Below are 11,428 nucleotides of genomic sequence, written 5' to 3' on the forward strand. Positions count from 1 at the left end.
TAGAAAAAGTGGCAATAGGTGTACAACTTTGTGAATGTAATTAATGCTACTATGTGGTTAAAAAATGGTTAAAATGTAATATATATATATTTTGCTATAATATAGAAAATTGATAATATATACCTCCAAATATGCTCTTATTGAATTAGACATTTTAAATGGAATTGTAGTATATGTGGATTAATAGAAGCTGTTACAAATAACTATATATTAGTTTCCTTAGACTGCTATAACCAACTAGTCACTGGGTAGCTTCAAAAAACAGAAATTAATTGTCCTCCAGTTCTGGAGGAACTTAAATTCAAATGTCTGAATTTAAGATATCAAAAGATGTTCCCTCTGACACGCTGTGGGGGAGAATTCTTCCTTGTCTTTTCCTAGTTTCTGGTGGCCCTAACATCCACTGACTTGTAGCTACATTATTCCAACTTCTGCCTCCAACTTTACCTTGTCTTCCCCTCTTTTGTCTTTTATAAGGACACTTTATTTTATTTAGGGACTAACTAATGTCTGCAAGACTCTTTGCAATTACTGTCACATTTACAGCATAGAGAGCAGGATATGTTTTTTGAGGGTCCACCATTCAACCTCCAACAAATTCCTACCCTCAACGGGCATTTACTGTATGACAGACACTTGCTAAGCATTTCTCCCTTAACTATTTTAATTCTCAAAACCCTAAATAAAATAAGTACTATTATTATCTACATGTAACAGATGGTGTAACTGAGACTCAAAGAAGCTAAATGATCTGCTCAAGGCCATACTGATAAGAACTAGAGTTGAGATAAAATACAGGGGGTGGTTCCAGAGTTTGCCTTCCTGGCCCAGCTACTGAAAAAAACTAATGACAAAAGAGTGCATTGTGGGAGTGAGGGGGCTTATTTCTGTATGTTTTTTTTTTTCCCCCTACTTGTCATCTTTCTGTAAGCTTCTATAATTATTGCAGCAAACAGAAAGGCCCTCTTTGTACTTCATCTGCTAAGACAAGCTTTCTCATATGCTATAAATTCTGGGTTTTCTCCCATTGTTTATATTTTATTTGTCCAACTTTGATCTTAACCTCTTTCTGAAGTCTCTCTCATGAACTTCATACATGTTATAAATCGAAATGCATGGATGTGTAAACACTAATTATACGATTCAAGGGCTGGGAGGTTTCTGTTAGAACCCTCAACCAACTACAAACTTCCCACTTCTTATTTTAACTTTGAATGACATAGGAGGTCTGTGTCTCTAAAAAGAAATTCAAAATCAAATATATCTGGGTGAACACTGTGAGAAAGAAAGAACTGGGGTTGGACACTATTTTTTTTTCCTAAATCACTTTTTATTAAGCCAGCTTTTGAAAGCCATTTCTGCTAAAATTTACTGCAGTGGAGAAACATGATACGGTAATTACTGTATATAGAAGTCATCTTCAATCCTGAGGATAATACAGGATATTCAGGGCTTGGGACCATCACAATTTGGTTACTCCAAAGTGTCTTGTCACAAAAGATTAATGATAGCTCTGCTTATCGGTAAAGCACTTAGGAGCCCAGTTTCCACCATGCTAATATCCACAGGAGCAGTCTTTCATACTGTGGTTTTGTATTTCCTCTGTACACTTCATTTCCTTGCCTTTTCAGTTTTACTTTCTGGACTGTCTAAGTTAATTTTCATTGCTTCCTTTGGTATTTTCCAGTTTAAATATCAATTTAATGATCTGTCTCATGTCATAGTCCACTGGAACATTATTTAGTAACCAACTTTTTCTCCTATAGTTCATGACAAAGTATCCTATTCCCTTACAGAATGTAAAACGTTTTGATAGAGAGCATTCTTCACTTTCCTAGTTTTAACATCTTTTCCTGAATATTTCATATGTAAAACTATGAATTTCTTTCTTCAAATTTAGAATACCCTTATGAAGAAAACAAAGAAAATAAAGTGAGAAACAATTTATTTCAGAGTAAAGATAAGGGACTAGTTTAATGATTAAGGCATTAGAGATTTTGCTGTGGCAAACCTACATGTGTATTCTAGGGGATTTGAAATTTCCTTCTATAATCCAAGTGTTCCTCATAAAATTCCAGCTTCTTAGATTTTGAAAGGCCATTGGAAAATAAAGCATCTTTTCTCATGTTTTACAGGGAAAACTATTTGCAAGAAAAGTTCTGATTTTAGGTTTCCTAACATTTGTTGAATGCATTTATCTGAATTAATGAGGTCAACTAACAGGAGCAGTACCTTACATTTGTTGTTAGAACATGTCAGAAATTCTGCTGAGTGTTTTAGGTACATTATTTCATTTTTATCTTCCAAAGTAAGAACTAGTAATGTTTTTCTTTCATGGGTGAGAAAAACTAAGTTGCGAAATTGTCAAGTAAGTAACTTGTCTTAAGTGACATAGCTGGTAGATCATAGATCAGTAGTGAGAGCCTTGTTTAGCAGTTCAACCGTGTACAGTAGTCCCTCCTGGTAGCTTTCATTTTTCCAGATGTGAACATACTATTTGGATGGCTGTAGGTTACATCCCTGTGTGGACCAAGATTTGTTGTGTTCTTTAGGCCCTGAATGTCTCCTTCATCTCTTTCAAAATGGATACTCTTTCACATTTTTCTACGACAATTCTGTGACACTGTCACATTTGCTGATGGATAAAATGGATTAGCGTTTAATCCATTTTAAACCAGTTCCGTGGCTGGTGAGCCCATTGCCATGAGACAAAACCAATGTTTCTGAAAATCTTCTTCCTCCTTTCTGAAAAGTTTGATTCAATGGTCCTTCCTCTGGCTAATCTCCAATCACACACCCTCAGCTACTAAGAACAAAAAGAAGTTTTGCGTGGGTAAGAATGGTGATACTGGGCCTGCCAACAGTTAAAAAAAAAAAAAAAAGAATCTTTCATGATTAAGGAATCTTGGATCTCAATAAGATCCTTCATGTAGACTTCAAAAGAGAATTTTGCCTCCAGTAAATGCTTTCCTCTCCAAGTCTCTACTTCCGAGAACTTGTGCTCTAGTTTATGAAAGTCTCCTCTAAGTTTTATTATTTAATAGGCTGAGAAAATCAGAAAGATTTTACTCTGTTCTAATGCTTATGTTTGGCTGAGCAAGAATCTTCTAACGATGACATCTGACTTGAATCAGAACCAAAGGATGACAAATCTGTAGAATGAAAAAAAAAATTGAGAATCAAATCTAGTTATAGGCAAAGAAAACAGTTTACTGCAAGACTATAGCTGAAATGTTCATACTAGTAGTAGTATAACTTAGTGGTTAAGAGATGTCTGTCGTTTTTGATTTATCTCAAGCATCCCAAATAAATGACTTGTTGTTTAGTCACTAAGTCATGTGTGACTCTTTTGTGACTCTGTGGACTTGAGGTCACCAGGCTTTTCTGCCCATGGGATTTCCCAGGCAAGAATGCTGGAGTGGGTTGCTATTTCCTTCTCTAAGGGATCTTCCCAACCCAGGGATTAAACCCATGTCACCTGTATTGGCAGGCAGATTCTTTACTGCTGAGCCACCTGGGTAACCCCCAATATGGTAAATACTTAATGTTTTTGTTGAATGAATTTTGAGTATGTATATCAGAGATTTGTGAACTGGATTTGAACCCTACCTCTTTCATTAAGTATCAGTGTGAACTTAGACTAAATCCGTTCCTTTGGCTTTCATAACTTCATCTGTAAGATGGGAATTGCAATTCTAATAAAATAGATATAAAAAATGTAACATAAAGTATATTTGTAGCACAGTGCCCAGCTTGTAAGAAATTATTCTTGAGCAGTAAATAGCTGTCATCTTCATTATCATCACCTCCATTATTACTGTTGACATTATTATATATCACTACCACACTTGCCTCTCCTGCCTTCTAGACAAAAATAAGAACAAAGCAAATGTAATGTCAACGCCAAAAACATTTGGACTGAATTTTTGGTTTCTTTAGAGATGAGGGCAGATAGTTTATTGAGGTATTAATGCTTGATATGCTCTCAGTATTTCAAGCGTCTAAAAACTAGGATGCAAATATTCCCATCTCTGCTCACATACCAGCCCTTTTGGAAGGTCTGCATGGTTTCAGTTCGGGGCTCGTTTGCTTCACCAGGAATGAACAAGTTTATATATTTTATGAACTGGTCTATTTATTTCATGAGCTTGTCTCATGAAAAAGAACCCTCACCTATATTTTTATTTGAGAGGGAAAGGAGAACTTAGGGTAGGATGGAGAGAATATTTTGAAAGGAAATAGAGAAGTTGCCTGTCTTGAAAAGGAATTGGAGGATAGGGTTTCACCAGTTTTCAGGGTCTGGGTCTCCCCATAGTATCTTTTTTTCCTTTTGTGAAAAAATTCCCTCTATCTAGTTGATTAACACATCCATCACTTCATATATTTATCTTGGTGGGGGAGAGAGTGATGAGAGTATCTTCTAGCAAATTTCAATTATACAATACAGTGTTATCAACTGTAATCACTGAATTGTATATTATATCTTTTACAACTATATCGTTATTACAGGATTGCACAACATCAGCGCTGTTGACATTTGGGACTAGATATTTCTTTCTTGGAGGGTTGTTTAGCAGCATTGTTGTTGTTCAGCTGCTATGCTGGGTCTGACTCTGCAACTCCATGGACTGCAGCATGCTAGGAACCACTGTTCTTCACTATGTCCTGGAGTTTGTTCAGGTTCATTGAGTCACTGATGCTATCTAACTATCTTATCCTCTGTTTGTCCCCTTCTCCTCCTGCCCTCAATCTTTCTTAGCATCAGGGTCTTTTCCAGTGAGTCAGCTTTCACATCAGGTGGCCAAAATATTGGAGCTTCAGCATCAGTCCTTCCAATGAATATTCAGGACTTATTTTCTTTAGGATTCACTGATTTTATCTCCTTGCAGTCCAAGGGACTCTCAAGAGTTTTCTCCAACACCACAGTTTAAAATCATCAATTCTTTGGCGCTCAGCCTTCTTCATGGTCCAAATCTCACATCCATACATGACTACTGGAAAAACCATGGTTTTGGCAATATGGATCTTTGTCAGCAAGTGACATCTCTGCTTTTTAATACACTGTCTAGATTTGTCATTGCTTTCTTTCAAGGAGCAAATGTCTCATGACTGTATTCACCATCTGCATTGATTTTGGAGCCCAAGGAAGAAAAATCTGTCACTGCTTCCACGTTTTTCCCTTCTATTTGCCACAAATTGATGGGACTAGATGCCATAATCTTAGTAACTTGGATGTTAAGTTTTAAGCCAACTTTTCCCCTGTCCTCTTTCACCCTCATCAACAGGCTCTTTAGTTCCTCTTCACTTTCTGCCATTAGAATGGTATCATCTGTATATCCGAGGTTGTTGTTTCTCCTGGCAGTCTTGAGTCCAGCTTGATGCCTGCCCTCTACCGAACAGAGAGATGCTAGTAATAACCCCGCATCCAGTTGGGACAACCGAAATATATACAGATGTTGCCAAATATTACCTGGGGAATAAAGTTACCATAGTACTAAAGTGGCAGGATTTTAGTTAAGTGATGCTTTCAATTGTGTGTATCTATAGAGGCTGGAATTTCTAAAGCCCAGGCAAAGGTCATTTAGCTTTTATAATTTGTTGCTAAGTCGCTTCAGTCATGTCCGACTCTGTGCGACCCCATAGATGGCAGCCCACCAGGCTCCCCCGTCCCTGGGATTCTCCAGGCAAGAACACTGGAGTGGGTTGCCATTTCCTTCTCCGATACGTGAAAGTGAAAAGTGAAAGTGAAGTCGCTCAGTCGTGTCCGACTCTCAGTGACCCCATGGACTGCAGCCTACCAGGCTCCTCCATCCATGGGATTTTCCGGGCAAGAGTACTGGAGTGGGGTGCCATTGCCTTAGTCCAGTTCTTTTTGTACATATTGATCACTTCCAGCAGTTAGAGGTGAGTGGGAACTATCTGTCTTCACTGAGTCTAGCGACACTCTCAAGTGTAGTGTTTCAATGAGATCTAATCTCAAGTGAAAATCTGGCACATAATCAAACATGAATAACTAGGTACATAAACAGTCATGCAGTTTGTTCCTTATGCTCAGGAGAGACTTTCCATCCTTTTCTAAGTCGCGTCAGTTGTGTCCGACTCTCTGTGACCCCATAGACGGCAGCCCACCAGGCTCCCTTGTCCCTGGGATTCTCCAGGCAAGAACACTGGAGTGGGTTGCCATTTCCTTCTCCAGTGCATGAAAGGGAAAAGTGAAAGTGAAGTCGCTCAGTCGTGTCCGACTCTTAGAGACCCCATGGATTGCAGCCCACCAGGTTCCTCCATCCATGGGATCTTCCAGGCAAGAGTATGGAGTGGGGTGCCATTGCCTTCTCCCATCCTTTTAGACCCTCTAAAAAAAATCCTGTTGTATAAAAGATTCGTTTCCAGGAACACCTGTCAGGATTAATAAGACTACTGTTTGGATCAGGCCATAGATTCCTCCATTTTGAGGGGAAATAGACTCTCTCTTGGAGAGTCTATTATAGTTCTGTAGTAACAATCAAAAGGCATTAAAGCATTGAGCTCATCTGCAATAGTTTTCAACAAGGTTTTGTTCACAAAGTCACTTTTGTGGCTTTTCCACAATGGAAACTTATTTTTAATGTCCTCTGTTCTAACTAGTGAACACTATAGCAAATCGATACAGTGGTTTTTGAAACACTAATGCCACCACCTCTGGAGTGTACACAACTGTTAGTGAAACACCTGGAGTGTGGATTCCTAATTAGGGTATTTCAAATGTATTCAACTACTCTTACAGTATGGATAAAAGCCATTTTAAATAAATGCTCATCACTCAGTTGATATGGATTCACTGGAAGGAAAATTAAGATCACTGGACCCAAGCTTGAATAAAAGAAGTAGGACTGGGCATATTGGGCCAGGGAGGTCTAAAGACCAGAGGCCATTCCTTGTATTATTTTGGGATGAATAAATCCTGGGATTCAAACAAGTCTAGATTTCTTTTCAAGCCAAATTATATTTGCAATAATTAAGAAAAAGAAGTGTCTTTATGTAAGGGAAACATATGACATTGCTCATCTCTCCAGGGTTGTACAAGAAACCTATACTCTTTCTTACATGGGTCTTCTCTGAGTTCTGTGTTGATAAGTTTAGGTTCTTTTTGGACCTTGATAACCTCCAACTTCATGCTCTCTTTCCTCTCTTTATGATATTTCTATTCTCTTCACTAATTTTGAAATGGAAATTTTAGTCCCAACTGTAAAATTCTATTTTCTTTGAAACGAGTAACTTATAATGACAGAGACTAGAAAAATTGCCCCCCAAAGGCATAGTGCAACAATGAATATATTTTTGTTTTGTCTCATTTTAGCATCCACGGCTACATCAACATATGCCTTCTAAAGCCCTATATATTGTGGTTTCTGCACGAAGTATGAAAGAGTCACACTTTTCAGTAGCAGATATTTTATGTATCACCTCTGCAGATATCAAGAGGTCATTAAGTTCATATAATTATTCATGCAATCTATTACAAGATATTGTGAGAATAAGCCTCAAATTTGAGGACTTGTTTTAACTTCAGTTAGTAATAACTCTGAGCTAGATTTGATGATTATTTTTATCTAAATATTATTTAAATAGGCCCTATCAATCTTGTTTATTTTTAGAAGTATTTATTTCTTGGAATAGATATCCAAGCTTAATGCCTCAAGTGGACTGTAACCACAAAGAATTATTTTCTGTTCCCCTAACATACCTGTTTCTAAATTTTTTGTCCGTTCACAATGGTTTTTCCTACGATGAGCTACCATTTGTCTCTCTCTTTTTTTTTTTTGGTTATTTTATCTTTTCCATACTCTGCTGTGCCTTTTTCACCTTCTCCAAAGGTGGGGGCTCCACCCACAATTGTTTTATTGCTCCCTGGCTGTTCACTGATGAAACTGTCATGAAGCCTTTTTTTTTTTTTTTTCTGTCTCTTTCTGCACCTGGCTGCTAGCTCTCTGGAAGCAGGAAATATGCTTTAGTCATTATTGCATTCTTAGAAGCCAGCATCGTCTATGGCATAGAATGAGCATCAATAAATACATCCTGAATTGACTTGGTATTAAAATTCCAACTTACTCATAATTTGTATATCTCGATGCTTTGAAATTACTTGGTGCTTTTTCATTTACAAAGGAAGATATTTGGAAGAGGGAGGGAGAGTACCGTTAAAAGCAGTCAGAGTAATAGTTTGCAGCCACGATGGAGAACAGTGTGGAGATTCCTTAAAAAACTGAATATAGAACTGCCATATGACCCAGCAATCCCACTGCTGGGCATACACACCAAGGAAACCAGAACTGAAAGAGACATGTGTACCCCAGTGTTCATCACAGCACTGTTTACAATAGCCAGGAAATGGAAGCAACCTAGATGTCCATCAGCAGACAAATGGATAAGAAAGCTGTGGTACATATACACAGTGAAATATTACTCAGCCATTAAAAAGAATGCATTTGAATCAGTTCTAATGAGGTGGATGAAACTGAAGCCTATTATACAGAGTGAAGTAAGTCAGAAAGAAAAACACCAATACAGTATATTAACACATATATATGAAATTTAGAAAGATGGTAATGATGACCCTATATGTGAGACAGCAAAAGAGACACAGATGTATAGAACAGTCTTTTGGACTCTGTGGGAGAAGGCGAGGATGGGATGATTTGAGAGAATAGCATTGAAACATGTAAATTTTCATATGTGAAACAGATCGCCAGTCCAGGTTCAATGCATGAGACAGGGTGCTCAGGGCTGGTGCACTGGGATGACCCTGAGGGATGGGTTGGGGAGGGAAGTGGGAAGGGGGTTCAGGATGGGGAACACATGTACACCCATGGCTGATTCATGTCAACGTATGGCAAAAACCACTACAATATTGTAAAGTAATTAGCCTCCAATTAAATAAATTAATTTTTTTTTTTTAAAAAGCAGTCACAGTATAGACATAAGACTGCCTTCCCCAGCCAGCTTTGTGTGATGGGGGGATGGCATATGGTCCAACAGGCATTAGGAATGCAGACATTGGTGGCGTGTGGCAGAAGAGAAGCCACAGGAGCGCAATAATAAGAGTACATCTTATGATTCTTCAGTAAAGCTCTAAGGATGTGAATGTTTGATGGCTCCTCTTAGAAGAATAGAATGAGAACAGAGCTTTGTGTCCAGATTTGATGTGGGGGTTTTGGCAGATGCCCATGAAAACTCAGGCCTAGAGATAAGGGGGCAGTGAAAAAGTAAAGATGGGAAATTTGCAGAAACTCTTAAGTGTGTGTGTGTTAGTAAACACTGATAACACACACATTTTAAAATTTAGAACATTCACGCCAATTTTATGTAAATCTCCAAGGGGCAGAAAGGCTTCCGAGTGACATGAGTTTACAGATAATTCACCTCCATTTATCTCTTTTGCTTCTCACAGGAACATAATGAAGTATTGATAGTTATTGCTATCATTTTACAGATGAGGAAATGCAACTTTGAGAGGTTAAATTACACTAATAATAACAATACTAACAGGCAGAATTATGTGTCAGGTATTGTATGCTTCACTGCATTATCTCATTTAATTCTGTCAAATAAAGCAAGAAGTTGTTACTATTACTATACTCACTTCACACAAAGGAAACTGAGAGATTATTTCCTCAATGTCACATAGGAATGACCTTTTTTTGAGGTCATTCATGAGGACCAGACCTTTCCAGTTCTGAAGCCTCTATAACTAGTCACGACGTCACGATGCTATTCCACATTTCCTGCTTATGCATCTTAAAATCCAGTCATCTCCAATAATGATTTTTTCCTAGTAAATTTTAAACAAACAAGTAAACCAAAAAAGAAAGAAAAGAAAAATCCAAGAAATGGTTTTACCTGCGCCACCCCTCCCCCAGTTCAACATTGGCTCATTCATTTTAATCTCGTTGAGCTCTATTACCACACAGGAGTGTGGGAGTTCCAGGCACAGCCCGTAACTCCCTCCATATTCAGAATGGGCCCTGCTGTTCCTTTACCTCCTCCTCTTCTCATTTCAAGAGTTTCAGGGTGCCAGCAGACAGGAACTCATTCCTCCCACCATGTGCAGAGAAGGTCACCATCCCATCCTTCCCGAATGGTGAAAGTGAGGTACAGGGAGGAGGAACGGTTTTCTAAAGGTCAGACTGAGGTGGGAGCAGAACCCCGGGGGATGGATACCCTCCCCCCAGCTCACCTGCTTCCACCTCAGCTCACCTTTTGATTTTCTAGATCAGAGAGACCGTCACAGGGCGCAGGGAAGGTGGGTTACAGCATTGGATGATAATGGTTAGCACTAGAGGAACCTTAAACAAAAGAACATTTTATCACTTAGTCAATACAGGACTAAAAAGACTTCAGAAGGATCAGATTTTCTGAGTTCGGTTAGAAAGAATGCTGCCTCCCCCCTCCACCCCCCGTCCCCTTAGAAATTCCTCAATTTAGAAAGTTTTAACTGAATGAAACCTAAACTGAACATGGCTAGATTTGCACTTCAGATACTGTTTTTCTGACAGTCGTAGAATTCAAATCCTTTTTTACATAGAAAGATGGGATAAAATCTATATCTCATTAACCCATGGTTTCCTAAGCTTCAATTATTTTCTTTTCCTTCCTTACTTTTGTCATGTACTGAGTATGACCTCTCCTTTAATTATTTTAGTTACTTGATATCTTCAGGTTTACAATTTTTAAAAGCTTACATAATTTCCCTAGCATGTTTCTAATATATTTATAATAAAACTTTCTAATACACGGTGACTAAAACATCGTTATTAAAATAAACTGGGACTTCCAAGGTGGCACAGTGGTAAAGAATCCGGTTGCCTGTGCAAGTTGATGTAGGAGATGTCAGTTCGATCCCTGAGTTGAGAAGATCCCTTGGAGTAGGAAATAGCAGTACTGGACCAGTACTCTTGCCTGGAAAATTCCATGGACAGAGGAGCCTGGTGGGCTATAGACCATGGGGCTGCAGAGTCAGACAAGACTGAGTACACACTCATTAAAACAAAAACAAAAAACCTATTTGTTTATGTACGGGATTGGTCAGAAAGTTCATTTGGGTTTTCCGTAAGATCTTACAAAAACACCTGAATGAAATTTTTTGTCTCATCTTCTACTGTCATATCACTTTGCCTTTTCATACGGTCCATGGTGTTCTCTTGGCAGGGATACTGGAGTGGTACAGTGGTTTGCCTTTCCCTCCTCCAATGGACCATGTATTGTCACAGTTCTTCACTATGACCTGTCCAACTTGGGTGGCCCTGCATGGCATGGCTCATAGCTTCATTGAGTTACCTAAGCCCCGTTGCCACAACAAGGCTGTGATCCATGAAGGGTTTGGCCAACCCAATAACATCTAGAACTGTCTTTTACCCTCAGCAGTGTACTTCCCACCTTTTAGACACCCTTA

General features: G+C 38.6%; 1 long non-coding RNA gene across 1 annotated transcript; it reads right to left on the reverse strand.

Moving 5' to 3' along the window:
- Nucleotides 1–1,308: 1,308 nt before the first annotated feature.
- LOC145508591 (uncharacterized) lies at nucleotides 1,309–11,149 on the reverse strand. Its single transcript, XR_014055458.1, has 4 exons — nucleotides 10,636–11,149; nucleotides 10,234–10,322; nucleotides 9,620–9,808; nucleotides 1,309–3,152 (listed from the first exon to the last, which is right to left on the reverse strand). It is a non-coding gene; the product is annotated as an uncharacterized LOC145508591 (long non-coding RNA).
- Between the last annotated feature and the right edge of the window lie 279 nt (nucleotides 11,150–11,428).

Source organism: Giraffa tippelskirchi, chromosome 6, assembly GCF_054371585.1.
Source record: "Giraffa tippelskirchi isolate mGirTip1 chromosome 6, T2T-mGirTip1v1.2.pri, whole genome shotgun sequence".
Lineage (NCBI taxonomy): Eukaryota > Metazoa > Chordata > Mammalia > Artiodactyla > Giraffidae > Giraffa > Giraffa tippelskirchi.